This window comes from Carica papaya, chromosome 8 (assembly GCF_054855325.1).
Source record: "Carica papaya isolate Zhongbai chromosome 8, ASM5485532v1, whole genome shotgun sequence".
NCBI lineage: Eukaryota > Viridiplantae > Streptophyta > Magnoliopsida > Brassicales > Caricaceae > Carica > Carica papaya.
The window spans coordinates 8,003,230-8,021,817 of record NC_142316.1 but is presented as its reverse complement, the minus strand read 5'-3'; the positions used below and the strand labels follow the sequence as shown (position 1 = coordinate 8,021,817).

The following is an 18,588-nucleotide window of genomic DNA, read 5'->3' as shown; positions in this document are numbered from 1 at the left end:
AAAAGTACAAAACAATAACCTTAATATCAGAGTCTAGCTTCGAAAATTTCCTCCGTATCGCCACTCATTCTGTAATGGTAGATTTAGTATCTGGAGGGTGATAGAGATGAGATAAAATATCTCAATAAACGATATTATGAAATCACAGCATAATACATGCAATATATAGTTCTTTTACACACAACAAAACATATATCATATAATCTTTCTAAAACATATACAAACCAGAAGACGAAGGCATAAATAAAAAAATAGATGCATGTTGTATAGTTCATCACTATTCTGGAGAATTAATAAGTTATCATACATTATGCATAGGCATAAATACTTATCACTGGTTCTCCATGTACCCGGATACGGAATGACATACATGAGTACCTTGAAACACTACTACTCCCCGAACACGGAACAATTAAGGTATGCAGATTACACTATTTTCTCATACAGCCGAATACGGAATGGTTATGTATGTGTATACACTTATCACTTCGCCAATACACCCAAACACAAAACAGTTATATACGGCCAGATTGAAGCCTAGCATAATGCAAGTGCTTTCGCAATAACTTCTTTCCATAATGAGTGATGCACATATATTAAAATCATATTTCACATATATTAAAATCATATTTCGAAAATACAAAGCGAAATAACACTTATATCGAAGTAAAAATTTAACAAATACTTACTTAGCAAATACAGAAGACAAATTAAACACGTGCACATTTTTATATTAAAAATACGTAAAATACTTCAAAACTACATAGGCTATGAATCCATAATATCCATTTATCTTAGGTCCTTAGCAATTGTAGTCTTAATTTCGGTAGAGTTCTGGCTTTATTTATAACTTTTTTCTTTAAAAAATCATGTAGAGCTTTGGGATATCTTTATCAATTTTTTTACTCAAAAATATCCAACATAATACTCAAAAACTAATCCCAAAAATCAAAGAGAAATCAAACTTTAAAACTTAAGAAAAATCTTACCTTTCTAACAGTTTATAACTTCCTTTTAATCTTGAGCCTTATTCCTCTTTTATTTCTCTTTCTCTGCTCTCATAAATTTAGCAGAACTTCCCCAAGGTTTTTATCTAAAATCTCAAAATACTTTCAAAAATCACACACTTCGTACTCCCTATTCTTCCTTCACCTCTATGCTTCTCACTATTTTTCTCACATCCTAATGTCTCTTCCTCTCTTCTCCTATCCCCTATTTATAGGAGTGGGGAGCTATGAGAGAAAGGTTACCACCATTTTAACATACCATTTCATCTAAAAATTAACACCTTTCGTCATGTCACTTCACCTAAAAGGTTACCACTTTTCACATGTCATTTTATCTAAAAGGCCTTTTCACATACCACTTTATTTAAAAGGTTGTCATTTTTCACATGTCACTTCATCTAAAAGTTACCACTTTTTATATGTCACTTAATCTAAAAGTTACCACTTTTTACATTTCATTTCATCTAAAAGTTGTCATTTTCCATTATACAATTTATCTAATAGTTAACAGTTATTTTAACTCCTTCATCATTATCCATCATTTCACATTTGACTCTAAACTATGTTCTTAACCTCATTATACATTTTCAAACACATATAAAGGCTAAATTAAATATATAAAATATAAGAAATTAACTCGAAGGTATTTTTGACATATCACAGTGACAATCAACCTGGAATCTATTAATTTCAAACAACAATCTCGACTCACGTTGAGCTAATTTTTAGGAGATAAAAGGTATCCAAACATTTCAATGCTGCATCTCCCATTAACTTTCTGGACGCAAGTTTGAAAGAATTCCTCATCGACTATATGATGCTCGGACTTGGGTGACGGGGTTATATTCTCTGAAAGTGCCGGTATAAAAAGCAGTCCTGCGGCGATAAATAGTGCCAGAAAAGTGATGGAACAATCCAATTTCGCCATACTGGGAGCAAGGAAAAGTTTTCAAAATAGCTTGTGTACAATTGTTCTTCAGTTTTAGAGATGAATTATATAGATGTTTTTTTTATAACACTCACTATAATATATTAATTTAACATCTACACCCTCCTCCGTTAATTACATCCATTAATTAAGTTATTAATTTAAGATAGAAATTCAAATTTAATATAGACCATTGGACTCGTTAACAAGTTCAGTGCAAAGTTTGTTATGTTACCTAGAATTTATAGTAGTAGTAAAATTCGGTATATACTAAAAAAATTAATATTAGATAGAATTAAATAAACCGAGTTAAAATATAATAGTTTGATTTAATTTTCAATTTATGCAGGTTGATGTCTTTAGTTTTGATGTGTTATTTATTGAAAAGAATGTGAATAAGTCTTAAGGTTTGATTGGTATAACAACCACCTTTGAAAACTGGGATTGTTACAGTTGGTATCAGAGCAACTTTTGTTGGCCTCCTTTGATTCATGAGGGTTTGGACTATATGAAGTATACAAACATTAGGAAACATTTTAGAGAAAGTAGGGCTGAGAAGTAAAACATGTGGGCATGTAAGAGATAGTGTTAAGGAATAGGAAGTGCAAATAGGAGCGATAAATTCCACCTCAAAGTAGGACGCAAAAATGGGACAAACCAAATTTGAATAGAGACTGTAAGGAGAATTTTTAAATGCACAAATAACATGGAGAAATCTCTAGCAAAATATCTTTTCTAAGTTCTCTAGTGACTAGGAAAAACAATAAACTAAAGAAATATTTGAACGACCAGTTATGCTTTTTGAACCTTTCCTAATATCCAAGGATGTTGGGAGACCTGATACATATCAAGACTTTGATGGATTTTAGAAATTCCTTTTGAATATTCCCTAGGAAGAATGGGTACCGTACTTGTTCGAAAGCTACTAGCAAAGTTCCAAATAGGGATACAATCACGATTTAAAATTATAAGTCATTAAGTAATCATGTGCTTTGAGGAGAATGAATAAATCATATACTTGGTGAATGCAAAGTGATTTTAGTTAGTGAAACAAAGTAAGCCTAACTAGGAATCTTTCTAGATTTGCTACAAACTTAGAAGAAAGCCATGACACTATGGACATGTTATGACAAATAAATCATTAATAAAATAACGATAAATCCAGCATATAGTTCTCATATACCTAAAGGGAACACAAAGTAGTACAATATACTAATATATTAGGATAGACTCCCAAGTAGATATTATTAGAGTAGCACAGCAGAAGTGTAGTAGACCCATAACCCACCACACATGGAAGATTTCTCTCTGAACCAACAAGGAGAAATCAATAATATGATAAACAAGTAACTCATATCTTAAGGTCATATTTAAGAGTGATCACTTAAAAATTTTGAAAACTCAAAAGTGTAATACCTAATCCTGCAAGAGATAAAACCAAACTTAATCACTCATAAATAAAACTCATAAATGAACCCTTCCCCCAAGTAATTCCTAATGATTCTTGACAATAGCCGTGGATTCCATGCTTACCATGTACATTCAAAGGGACTTTAAGAATAAGTTGATCAAGTATTGGGGTATATTAAGAATCATTTAGCCTTGACGGATTTAGAAGAATAGTACGATTAAACTAAAGAAAATTCATAAAGATGCCAATAATTAAAAGAAAAAGGGAAAAAGGATCTTGAAAACTCTAGTATGATAAGGAACCACAAATAACATCTGTTACTTCAAAAACCATCACACCCATTTAGTTTTGTACACACCTATCCTGGAGGATGTGAATATGAAACAGAATAGTAAAAGTAAACCGTTGTATTGGTGAACTTTCCTATATGAATACGAACAGCCACAGTAGATTAAAACCCTAAGCCCTTACGAATGATGTCTATGTTGGTGATACTTAGAGGGTTTATTAAAGATTTAAGATAATATACTCCAAATAATCAAATATTGAATTTCAAAAATTAGGAAACAATAGCTTAAAGTAGACATGGGAAACTTGGGAGACTGCAGATGTACCACAGTGATAAGGTTTCTAGGTAATCAAAAATTGATCCATGTAATGAGAATAGGAAATGATGTTTTCAAAACATGTAGTACAGTAATAACAATTGCATACACTATGATTGGAAAACATTAGACGTTAATGAATTTTGAAGATCATTATAGCCCAAGACAGTATTTGACGCAAAAAGGTATGGGAAGGATCGAATCTACTCCTGAAACTCACTCAATGTATGTAATACCGAAATAATAACCACCTAGAATTAAACTCTTCCCTCTAATTGAATTTACAATCCTAAAGGGAAGTAAAAATAAAGATTAGGGAAATAAACAAGGAAAGAAAAAATGTCACAGACTTAATAAGTTGATCCCTACTCTTTGACTCAACAAGACTTCTAAAGACTCTTACTTCTTGAAGAAATTAAAGAAGCTAATTTTTAGCAAAAATACTAAAAGAAGAAAAGCCAGAACTCTCAAGAATTCTCTCAAATTTATTTTCAAATGTGTGTTTTACATCATAGGAGCAAAGGTCTATTTATAGCCTTTCCCGAACAATCTAGATGAGTACAAAAATCTTCAGATAATTAATAAAATAATATCTAAGATAAAATTCTATCTTAATGTAGGATAAATTCAAAATAAAATAATTATTCTATCTCAAATTAATTAATTAATTAATATTAACGGATAGAGTTATAATTAAAATAATAATTAATTTAAATCCATATTTATCCCATGTGAAATCCTTTTAAAAACCATGTGAAAATTAATTTTAACACATAGATATTATGAAAAGTGGGTCCTAAGCCTTTTAAAAGTTTTAAAATAATAAAATAAATAAGAATTAGGTAATTTAAATATTTTAAAAGGGGGAAAAGAGGGGACGGCCGATTTGGGCTACTCGGATGGGCCGGATCGGCTGGTTCGTGCGGGTTGCGAGGGAGGAGGCCTGCAAGAATTGCGGGCTGGGATTGGGTCATTTGGGCTGTTCGTGGGCCCGTCCGCGAGGGGTGTGGGTGTTCAGCCGTTTGGGCCTGCGTGCGTGCGGAACTGACTTGCGCCATTTGGGCCATCTACGGGCCCGTCCGCGCAGGGTACGGGTGTTCGGCCCCTTGGGCCTGCGCGCGCGATCCGTATGGGCATGCATGCATGTTCATGGGTCGTGCGAGCTAGGTCACTTGTTTGGCGCACGTGTGGGCCTCCTCCTTAGGCATGGGCTTTTTTACAATTCTTCAAGTCCATTAATCTTACTTGCACTTTATGCCTTCTAGCTTGGACAAACTTGGCCCATCTTTTGGAATAATTCCAATTAGGAAAGCGTTCAAACATGAAACTACTCTCCTATTCTGGGCGTTCCTCATTGATGTAAGGTTGTATTTTTTGAACTAATTCTAAGCTGTCTGGGATCACATCATCTCTCATTTCTTTAAAAAGATTCATCCTCAAATCTGAGCCTTCATCACAAGGGAAAAGATTAGGGATTATAGTAGGAAACACGCATACCTCCCTGGCATGTTTGCTTTGTTGTTGATGCACGTCATGACTTCATTCATAATTCCTCTAGAATCTTGATCAAATCTTCGTAGCCCTCTTACTATGGTAATTATTTGTAAGAGAAAAACAGTACGACTTTAAAAAGAGTGGTTAAGGTCAAAATGAATCTCCCTGTAGGTAATTACAATTTAACGTCCCTTTTCATAAGAGATATTCCTCAACATTATGTCTCTGTCTTCAGGACACTCCTTTGTTTTCTGTCTTGGTCTTCCTCGCAATGGACCATCTTTAGCTGTCTGTTGGGCATCCTTTATGCTTAATGGGCCATTGACTTTCTCTATGGCCTTCTTTTTTTCTTCTACACTTCTTGAGTATTCATTAAAAGACTATTTAATTTTAACATGATCTTCATGTGCCTCTTTTGTTGATAAAGATGTAAGGACATGATTCAAACCTTCCTTTCTCAGTGAATATCAATTGGTGCGGCCGTAATGTTGTACCTGTCTATTAAACTACAAGGTCTTCCAAGTATCAGGTGACTAGCATGCATAGGTACGATATCACAACATACCTCGTCGTGATATTTTTCGATGAAGAACGATACTATGACTTGTTTGGTAACTTGAATTTCGCCACACTCATTCAACCACTGTAACCGATAAGGATTTGGATGCTTGATGCATGTCAACCTTGCTCTTTTCACGAATAGAGTGCTTGCCACATTAACACTGCTACCACTATCAATGATCATTCCACATACCTTATCATGGACAAGGCATCGCATGTGGAATATGTTCTCCCTCTGGTCGTTGTCCTCTCATTGGGCTTATAGGTTCATGACCCTTCGGACAACAATGATACTTTCTCGGAATGAAAGCATGTCACTTTATTGAAACATAGTGAATTTTCCTGCAAGGTAAAGGTTAATGAAAGAAAATATCTCCCTCACCTTCACTCATGTTTACCTTGCAATCTCTCAGTTGACAGCTTCGTCTGTCGAGTTGAGCATTTGAAATCGAAATCACTTAAATCAGGTCTACACGTTAGTCCTTATGACACAAGGAACCCTAAAGGATTCTGATTTCTACTGAAGCTCAGAAACAAGCACACAGAAAAAAAGAATGGTGTGCTCTTTATGCGTTAAACAACTAGTAATAATTAGTCACTTAATTATGTAACAGTCATAAAATAAAGAAAACAAAAATATAGATCACAAAGAATGACAATTTGGACTGATGCGTAAGGATCTGATCAATCTTGATGGATATAATTAGTAGGTGTATCTTCCTATACTACACCCAATTTATCGGCTACGATCTACGACCGATTAAGTTTCTTTATGCAACATTGATGCAGATTACAGAAATGCAATTTAGAATTAAATGTGGATAGTGTGCGGAAAGAAAATAAAAGTTTTCGCTCACACGAGTTAGGCAACATACTTTGCCTTTGATTTCTCAAATGATTTCCGATCACCAAGTAGGCAGTTATTTTGCTTTTGTGATACAAAATGCAAACATGTGCCAATTGTCTTATAGGGTGCAACTAGGGCATTTTTGGTAATTTTGGATATATAATTTTTTTTTTGAATAATAACACGAACTACTTGAATTGAACGGATAGATATGAATTCAAGCAGGATGCAATATGAATTAATAATCAAATCATTTTGAGTGCTAATTTAAGAACAAAATGCTAAATCAAATAAAGATAGATTTAGGTTTCAAGGAGCCAAAGCTCTTACACCAGATGACGCGATAAGGTATGGGGGAGGATCGAATTTACTCTTGAAACTCACTCAGCGTATGCAATACCAAAAAAATAACCACCTAGAATTAAACTCTTCTCTCTAATTAAATCTATAATCCTAAAGGAAAGTAAAAACAAATACTAGAGAAATAAACAAGAAAAAAAAAATCACAGAGTTACCTATAAGTTGATCATCGCTCATTGACTCAACAAGACTTCTAAATACTCCTTCTTCCCGAAAAACTTGAAGAAGTTAATTTTTAGCAAAAATGATAAAAGAAAAAAAGTTAAAACTCTCAAGAATTCTCTCAAATTTATTCTCAAATGTGTGTTTTAAATCCTAGGGGTAAATGTGTATTTATAGCCTTTCCCGGACAATCTAGATGAGTACAAAAATCTTCAGATAATTAATAAAATAATATCCTAGATAAAATTCTATCTTAATGTAAGATAAATATAAAATAAAATAATTATTATATCCCAAATAAATTAATTAAATAATCCTATAGATTTATAATTAAAATAATAATTAATTTAAATCCGTACTTATCCCATGTGAAATCCATTTAAAAAATATGTGAAAATTAATTTTAACACATGGGTATTTTGAAAAGTAGGTCCCAAGCCTTTTAAAATATTTTAAAATAATAAAATAAATAAATATTAAGTAATTTAAATATTTTAAAAAGGGAAAAAGAGGGGTCGGCTGGTTTTGGCTACCCGGATGGGCCGGCCCAGTTGGGCTGCGCGGGTTGTGCGGGAAGAGGCCCGCGAGAAGCACAGGCTAGGCTTGGGCCGTTTGGGCCGTCTGCGGGCCTGTCCGCGTGGGGTGCAAGTGTTTGGCCCCTTGGGCCTACGCGCGTGTGGTTGGTTCCATGCGGGCCTAGAGGGTCGCGTGCGTGGGCGCTCCTGGCACTCAAACACACGATTCATGTGGGCACATGTGCATGTTCATGGGCCATATGGGCTGGGCCACTTTTTCGGCGCACGTGTGGGCCTCCTCCTCGAGCGTGGGCTTTCTTACAATTCTTCAAACCCATTAATCTTACTTGGGCCTTAAGCATTCTAGCTTGGACAAACTTGGGCCATCTATTGGAATAATCCCAATTAGGACAGCGTTCAGGGATGAAACTACTCTCCTATTCTGGGCATTCCTCATTGATGCAAGGTTTCATTTTTAGAACTAATTATAGGTTGTCTAAGATCACATCAATATTCCTTTTGCTTGATAAAAAATTCTAAAGAAATTACAGTGAGACACTAATAACTATAGCTGTTAAAATATTTAGAATTAAGAGACCAAATCCTAACAATTATACCTTAGTCATAGAAGTTAGGAAAGAAGTGTTTACAAACTAAACATTATAACGACACCACCAAGTTGAGGAAGAACTTGGAAATGAGTAAATATGTTTTGAACCCCTGCTCGTAAATTTTGAGAACCCAATCTTTTTTTTTTTAAAGGAGAGATTTGTAACACCCAGCTAGCACAATGTTTTCTTCAGCCCAATCCAAAAGACCTAAGCCCATAGGCCTAGCCCCAAGCCTGAATGACCTCCCTTTTCTCTTCTCACCTGTAACACAACAAGGGGGGAGGATGAGTTTAGTATAAAGAGAGGAGAGGAAACTTGAGGGAGAATGAGAGTGGTGACCTAGAGAGAAAAAGAGAGAGGGAATAGTGATATCGAAAGAAGCTAAGGGGAGGGTGAACAATAAGTGAACTTACCAGAGCAACATCATTGATGCGGGGGTGTAGGGAGAGGAAGGAGAGACTGTGTTGAATCATCATTATACATATCCGAGAAGCAAGTACCATTTGCTCTTCATTGCTCAAATAGAAATTTACATTATAAGTTCTTTGTGATTTCTTCTTTTTGTGTTTGGGTGGTATAGAACTGATTCAGGAGGAGGATCTAGGAGGCAAAGATAGTTATGTTAAAGTTCCTAATAATAATAGAGAAGAACGAAAAGAGAGACAGAGTAAAAGTTTGTGGGAAGGAGCTCAAAACTGGGAGGTCTTTACTGGATTGGTTTAAAGAGGTTCTGAACTAAGGGAATGGAGAAAATTCTGTGATTAATTAAGCTTGGACAGAGAGAGGAAAAAATGGCTAACCGAACTAATTAAGAGAAGAGAGGGGGAAGAGGAAAATTGAAATGTGTGTCGATTTATATATATATGTATTTTCTTGGTGAATATTTTTTAAAAAATGCATGGTGACCCTCATACGTTTAATGCTTGGGGATTTACACATTTGCTTTACTATAGTATATTCATTGTGTTCATGTGCTTGTTGTGCTTGGAATATGCTAAAATTACAATACAGTAGGCCCAGTTATTTGGTTGAGGGGTCGATGCCCTGAGTGTGTGTGATTGGCATTGATATGTCGTTGGTGGGAAATTGTAATATTTACCATTCTGTGATCCAAATTTGAAGGAATATAGGATTCTATTATGGCCTAGTGGTTGGGTCGAGGGTTCGATGCGTCAGGTGTGTGTGATTGGCATTGACATGCAATTGGTGGGCAATTGTAATATTTGCGGTTCTATGATCTGGAGGTGAAGGAATATGGGATTCTATTGTGGCCCAGTGGCTGGGTCGAGGGTTTGATGACCCAAGAACTAATTATTTATCTATATTTTTTTCCTTCTTTCTTCTTCGTTTTAGTTACTTTTCTCTTTTCTTTTATGTTTGCAATCTTGGTACATCTAATGGCTATAACTGTGGAATGGGTGAATATCCAGTGGCTTAAGCACCAAGGAAATGTTGTAAATATGTCAAGAGGGAAGCTGGATTGATGGTAATTAGCGTTAGGGGTAGAAATTAGGATAGGGGCTGTGGGAAATAAAATAAATCAGGGGAAGAGGGGGGAAATACGGGCTGAACTGAAGAGAAAAACGTAGGGAGTTTGGTGAGGGTGTTCTTAATAATTTGAGAGGCGTTGGTGCTCCATTAGGCAAATTTAAGAAGTTGAGGAGAGGTTTACGGTGGGAGTTAGACTAAGATACTGGGCAAATTATGGTTAAAGGAAAATAGACCTGCTAGGGGTAGACTAAGTTGGGAAGAATTAGGGACAGGCAAATGGAGGTATATGGTTGTGAATAGATGACTTTTTAGGAGGGAAATTAGGAGTAAGCAGAGCAAAAACTTGTTGTAATGGGTTAGGGTTTGCTATGCTGAATGCAGAGACTACATATATGACCAATGATAGTGAGAGAAAGGAAGGGAAATGGTTAAGTTGGATAATGCCCAGTACCGGGAAGTTAGATGTAAATTTTTTACTTGTTTTGATGTGAATTTTAAATTTTACTTACTGGGCTATATAGCTCATTACATGTTATATATTACAGAGCAGATAAAACAAGAGTAAGAATCGGATGTACAAGAAGCGTGTGTTCAAACTTTGGAATAAGTAAGGCGTACCATAGAGCAATTATCGTTGATTTAGAGCATGGTATGAGATTGTTTTGATATCATTACACATATACATGTCTCATTTAGATGGAATTACTTATACTTCCATTATTAACACTTGATAATCTAGTTTGGCATTGTAAATGAGGTAAATGAGAATTAGTATACACGAGTATATATATGTATACATGAGTTTCAAATGGAATGAAAATTTATGCAGGTTGATGTCTTGAGATTTGATGTGTTATTTATTAAAAATAATGTGAATAAATCTTACATGTTTGATTAGTATAACAACCACCTTTGAAAACTGGGGTTGTTACAAACTAGGTCTATGTGATAAAATTAAATTATTTTGCAATATATAACTTTTCAAATATTTTGATGAAACAATATATGAAGGATATATATCAATATATAACTTTGTAGATATATATACTTTGCTAAAAACTCGATATTTTATACGCTTCAAATTAAAATTATTGTTAATAATCCAAAAAAATGGACATATATAGGAAAAATTATAAACTACAATTATGTTTTATAACTCATTTGTCAAGAGAGATGGGAGCATGTACTTCCTTCCCATAATTCAATATGCAATAGTTCCATACTTTCTTGTTTTTTTTTGTGAGCTACAAGTTCATATGTCTGCAACTGTTTCATTGACAAAACGATATCCACCACAAGATGGTGACAATCGATCCTAGAATATATTATTTTCAAACAGCGATTTCGACTCACGTTAACCTTATTTTCTTGAGAAAAAAATATTCTAACACTTCAATGTTGCATCTCCCATTAATTTTATGGACACAAGTTTGATAGAATTCCTCATCAATTATATGGTGTCCATACTTGGGTGACAAACTTATATTTTGTGAAAATATCGGTATAAAGAGTAGTCCTGCAGTGACAAAAAGTGCCAGAAAATTGAAGGAACAATCCAATTTTGCCTTATTGGGACCAAAAGAAAGTTTTTGGAATAGCTTGTGTACAGTGGTTCTTTAGTTTTTGGAATAGCTTGTGTACAATAGTTCTTTAGTTTCAACGACTAATTAGATAGATACTTTTTTGTAATGCTCGCTGTAATAGATTAATTTAATATGTACACCCTTCATTAATTATATCTCTTAATTAAATTATTAATTTAAGATAGAAATTCAAAATTTAATCATTAAGCAAAATGATATTAACAAATATATTATGTTAAAAAAAATTACTCTCATATTTATTGGCTTTGAGGTATTTTATATTCAATCCACAAGATTGAAAATATTTGCCCAATCATTCAAAAAGAGAAAAACAAAAGAAAATATTTCTCCAATCCCTCAAATTATGGGTCAAATTTTCCTTATTTGGGCAGATCATTGGACTCATTAGCAAGTTCAGTGCAAAGTCTGTTATGGTACCTAGAGTTTATAGTAGTGGTAAAATTCGGCATATACTAGACAATTAATATTAGATGAAATTAAATAGAACGAATTAGAATACAATAGTTTGATTTAATTTTCAATTTGGAATTAGATGTCCTAAAGAGTTTTATTTCATTCCGTCCAGATTAAATGGACCGAGATTTTAAGGTATATATATTCTTAGATTATTATTTTATCTTATTAATTCCATAAATGATCTATTAAATAAATAATTATTGTTTATGAAATTTATTATTTAGTTTTATTTTTATTAGATTTATTAATTATTTTTTAATTAAAACTCATGTAAGGAAAAATATTTACAATTAATTTGAATTTAACCAAATAAATTTAGATAGTCTATTTTTTTTTTTTGGCCTATTTGATCTAATTCAATCTTCTTTCATATTAATAAAAACTCATGAAACATACATAACCTATTATTTGAATGTTAATTTTCAACTGATTTTTTTGTGAATTCATATAATTTAACCAGGTCTATGTGATGAAATTAAATTATTTTACAATATATAATGTTTTAAATATTTTGATAAAATAATATATGAAGGATATATCAATATATAACTTTGTAGGTATACATATACCTTGCTAAAAGCTCGATACTTTATATGCTTCAAATTAAAATTAACATTAATAGCCCAGAAAAATAGATATATGTGGGAGAAATTATCAACTATGATTATGTATTATAACTCGTTTGTCAAGAGTGATTGGAGCACGCGTTTCCTTTCTGTAATTCAATATGCATTCCATACTTCCTTGTTTTTTTGTGAGCTACAGGTTCATATGCCTGTAATTATTTTATTGACAAAACGACATCCATCATAAGATGGTGATAATTTATCCCGGAATTTTTTATTTTCAAACAACAATCTCGACTCATGTTAACCTAATTTTCTTGGAAAAAAAAGTATTCTAACACTTCTATGTTGCATCTCTCACTAACCTTATGGACACAAGTTTGATAGAATTCCTCATCAATTATATGATGTCTATACTTGAGTGACGAACTTATATCTTGTGAAAATGTTAGTATAAAAAGTAGTCCTGTAAGAACAAAAAGTGCCAATAAAGTGATGGAACAATCCAATTTTATTATATTGGGAACAAAAAAAAAAATTTTGGAATAGCTTATGTACAATGGTTCTTTAGTTTCAGAAATTAATTATATAGATATTTTTTTGTAATAATTTAATATATACACCCTCTATTAATTGCATCTCTTAATTAAATTATTAATTTAATATAGAAATTCAAATTTTAATCATCAAACAAACTAATATTAACATATATATTATGTTATAAAAAATTAATTTCATATTTATTACCTCAAACTAAGTTTTATTTTCTTTCCCATCCTTCGACCTACCCAAAACCTTTCACTTCTAATCCATTTTAGGAAGATTTGGCCCACTAGTATTTTAAATTTTTCTTATACGCTTCCTATGGACTTGGCCTCACCAGGTTCATTAGACCAAAATCTTTCTTTCTAAAAGATCTTTTCTATGGGTTCGACCCACCATTATTTGGATCAAACTTCAGCTGTCTTCTATATGTACATATATGATTTCTTTTTTTCTTAACGTTCAGCCCACCAGGGGCTTCTCTCTCTTCCCTAGCCTGGTTTTCTATTAGGGTCGGCCAACTCAGGTTTAGATCCCTCACATCCCTTCATTTTTTGTTTTTGTCTCCTAGACCCAATAAAATCTGAACACATATCTAGCCCATTTCCATTTGGGCTCGGTCCAATAAAAATTTAATCCAATCTCCTAGATATTTTTTTGTAACGTTCGCTATAATAGATTAATTTAAAATGTACACCCTCTATTAATTACATCTCTTAGAAATTCATATTTTAATTATTAAATAAATTAATATTAACATATATATTATGTCATAAAAAATTAGTCTCATAGGTTTCGAGGTATTTTATGTTCAACCCACAATAATAAAAATATTTTCTCAAAAATTACCTTTGTATTGAGTATTCTCGAAAATGGAAATGATTCACAAAAATTTTAATTAATTTCAAATAAAGACACATTATATATTTATTTATTTATTATAAGGAATTAAATTAATATCACAATATTATGAGAACGACTCTGAACTTAAGAAAATTAATTAAAAATCCAGGTAGAGAATATTAGCCTGTATGAGAAACTACGGTTACAATGTTGCACGCATTGACCCTAATCCAAACCCTTCCGCAGTCAAAATCTAGGATCACCTTATTTCCTTCCGGCAACACAGTGGCTTCAGCCACAAGTGGATTTTCTCTCTTTATAATTTCCGCTGCCTCATCTTCGTTTCTCCCTACAAGCTCCGGCCATGAGTTTTTACCTGCAACACCCATATATACATATGTATATTTTCTTATAACTATGCATTAATTCATTAACTTATATATACACATGTAATATTTCTAAATTAAATTACTGACAAAATAAGAGACTTCACTTTTTACATTTTTTTTTCCTAATAAAATTGTAAGAGTTTAGTCTAGGTGTCAACCGGACATGTTAGGTTAAATAATTTGATTACTTAATAAAATATGTCATAAACTAAAGAGATAATAGGGGTCTTTTTTACACAAAAATTGAATTTTTTGTTACAATAAAAACAGAAAGAATACTGATTATTTAATATTATAAAATATATATATATATCAATAAATTTCTATGAAATAATTTTACGAGATTTAACCAATTGTATCAATTAGTAAGATATTACTAGAAAATAAGAATTAATCATTCACTTTTATTAAAATAAAATTGAGAGAAAAAAAGGTTGATCCATACTGACCTGGGCAATCAGATGACATTTTCTCTCTATAATTCAATAAAACAAGTGAAGATGAGTTGATGGATTTACATAGCTGATGAGGTGGGATATAAGTGTTTTTTCTTAAATCAGAAACTTAAAAATGCATTAAAGAAGGGAATTAATTACAAATTAAGATGTTATTTATGGGCAAGACCATTCTTGAGTTCAATAGATTTATATACATTGTAGTGACATTAATTTATACGTCAATATATTATTGGTTTTCTTTAGGTAATATTCATGTGTGCCTTAAGTAAATAATGCGTTGTGTAGGTTGTAAGTTATGTAACGGTTCCGAAATTTTAAAAGAAATAATTCATAAATTAAGTGTGGAACCGAAATAATTAGTTAGTGTCTATATTTCTTACACAATAACTTAAAGTACTAAATAATGCTACAAAAATTACACTTTTGAAAGAAATACAAAAAATTAATGAAATAAACGGAAAATAAATAAAGTACTAAATAGTACACTTAAAGTACTAAATAGTGCTACATAAATTACACTTTTGAAGGAAATACAAAAAATTAATGAAATAAACGGAAAATAAATAAAACTGGTATGCTACTCGCAACTCTCTAATGGATCAGCCTCTGGATTCTGGTCATCTTGATCTGAAATTATTAAATAAGAAATGAGCTACGCTATCCCAGTAAGAATATCACGCTATTCAACGACATAGAAATAAAGGTTGGTAGAAAAATCAAAACAACTAATGGAACTCTTAATTAAACAAATTCATTTATCATAAACAAAATCCTTTGCCATCTATTTACCGTAGTGAGATTTACAAAACAACTTATAGAGATAATAACATAACTCAAATAATGATTTCATATGCAATCGATTTGAATAACAATTCTATCCTTTATCAACCTATTAGTATCCACGGGGGTTTATAAGGATGTTCCTACAACACGTGAACCATTTCCTTTAACATTACAACACCTCAGGTTGGCTATTTTTGGCCAGTTTTGCATCAATCCTTGCGAGAAAACACATTAAGGGACCTCAGTTGGCCGAAAAAATTGAAAAACTGAAACTCACCAGCAGCAGGGCTCTTCGGTGAGGCGGCTCCGCTAGCTCGCTTTTGCGGTTGAGTGTTTTACTTTGGTCAACCTGTAGAGAAGAAAACGGTGAAAAAATTTTGCATAACGGAAATCGGGAAGGGCCTTATCGGAGGTGGTTTTTAAAATTTTTTGCGGCGGCACTGCCGGGCTTTGCCCGTAGTTTTTGGCCAATTGGCCGATCATTTTACTCCAATATGGCCATGGGGGTGTTTAAAATTGAATTCTGAGCAAAAAGAAATTTTGTTACTTCTTTTGGCGATCGGAAGTGGCTCCGGCGTGGCGTTGGATGGTGGTGGTTCTCCTTTCCAGCGATTGGGTCTTTTTCTCCGATGAGGGTGTCTGACGGCTAGGCTTAGGATTTGGTGTGAAGAGAATTATTTATATTCGTCCCCTTTTAATATGGGCCGTCCATCGCGATTGATCTGAAACGTCTGATCGCAATTAAATAGGGAGTGAATCTAGACCGTTCATCGCTATCTGATATGAACCGTCCAATCGCGTTTAAATAAAAAGTGGATCTGGACCGTTGATCTCATTTAAATCTGACCGTCCAAGCGCGTTTAGGGAGAGAACACATCCAGGTCGTTTGTGCATGCGGGAGCGAATATGGACGGTTTGATCGCGGGCACGCGGATCGCCCGCGTGGCCTCCCGTGTGGCACTGTGTCAGTGTCTGTTGCCACGTGGCGCGTTCTGGTTCGTAAGAGCTACTAACCGGGCATCTTATGTGGTATAACTTTTTTAAATTACATTTTGACCCATAGTTTTCGATTTTTCTTTCAAAAATACCCTCAAAATCCAAAATTTCACTTGTTTTTTTTTTCAAAATTATTTTCAATTTCATTCTCTTTCAAATTTTTTTCATTTTTATACTAAATTAAAATAAAAAATTAAAAAAACTACATTTACAAATTAATTTAAATTACAAAAAATTAATTTGGGTATTACAAGTTATTTTGTCCAAACTAAAAAATTTAACCCAATTGAAAAACTAAACCGAAATGGTTTAATTTAGTTTAGTTTTTAATTACCCTCCAAAATTTGATTTGCATTGAAATTAAATAAAATTTTTAAATCAAATTAAAATCCAAATTGTATATAATTAGAAAATAGGATATGATATTAATATATAATAAACTATTAAATCACATAAAATATCAGTCACATTTATTTATTTCCAATTATTCAAATAAATATCTAAAGGAAGATAACATAAGAGAATTTACTAATTATTGAAAATTAAATAAAAACTACTTATTTATTTATTTGGTTACAATGGAAGCTAGATCGGTCAAGAAACTAGCCCATGTATTATTACATTTATTATATGAAATTACGTGGGCAATGTTAGCCTATAGTAGGAACTAGAGTAACAATCTTGCAATCGTTTACCTAAACCCAAACCCTGTTGCAGCTAAAATTCTTGATCACCGGAGTTCCTTCCAACAACACGATGACTTCCAAGACATTTGGATTTTCTCTCTTTATGGTTTCCGCTGCCTCATCTCCGTTTTTCCCAACAAGTTCCGGCCATGAGTTTTTACCTGCAACACCCATACATATATATATATATATGTATATAATTTCTTATAATTGTGCACTAATTAATTACCCTTACATATGAAAAGAAGAGTTGATCCGTACTTACCAGGGCATTCAGACACCATTCCTTTCTTCTCTAAATTGTTTTTGTTTCTCTTATATGTAAAATTCAATAGAACAAGTGAGGATGAGTTCCTGAGGTTGTAGGGTATTTATATAGCATATGAGGCGGCTCGGTGGAGATGTGGGAAATTATTTCATGAATTTTAATTTGTAAAGTATGGCTTTGACTTTGATTAATGGTGGCTGTTCATAGGTTTTACGCAGCTTACCTGTCCTATACTGTACAGAGCTTATCCATATCTATTAACAAGGGAAGAACACCATATATAATAAAAGAGATGTTCTTAGTGTTTACCTATATATATATATATATATATCAAGAGGAAGATAAGAAAAGAGTCTGCAGTCGTGAAGTATGGAATTTGAAAGGATCCCTGCTCATCCTCAAGGACTATATGCCTGATTTATCTTCAGATGAAATTGAATTTGATATTTCCTTATAATTTTTAAAAATAAAAAAAATGATAATATATTTAAATTTTCAGTTAAAGTAATAATATATATAATAATTAGTTAGTTAAAATTTTTAAATATAAAATTAAAAAGTGATAATTTGTAACAGTTAACCAATTAATTTGAAAGGATTTTTCTTCTCTTGTTGTGACAAGAACTCTAAATTGATAAAGAATATAAGTTTTGATGAAGTAAATCTCTTAGAATCTCGTCTTAATTTGTAGGATAAGTATTTTTGAATTCTTATGAGATTTACTTGAAGTTGAAAGCTATTCATGAGGAGAGTTATGTTTGATTGCGGAAGAATGAATGATTATGTATAAAAAATCTTTAGAACTTTTATTATCTATATGACTATTGTGTCTTAAAAGAGATGAGTATCAAGTTAGGACTCTCCCAACAAGAGTAATGACTCTCTCATGTGAAATACTTGAGAGTTTATGATTGGAAAGACTTTTTTGACCATTTTGTTATAATCATCTTTATCATAAGATCTTAGTGTGAGTTGCACCCCATTCTTTTCTCGCATCAACCCCC

The 18,588-nt window shown here is 32.7% G+C and overlaps 1 pseudogene; it reads right to left on the bottom strand.

Annotated features, from left to right (window-relative positions):
• Window positions 1–17,280: 17,280 nt before the first annotated feature.
• On the bottom strand, window positions 17,281–17,600 carry LOC148240451 (proteinase inhibitor-like; annotated as a pseudogene).
• Window positions 17,601–18,588: the final 988 nt, after the last annotated feature.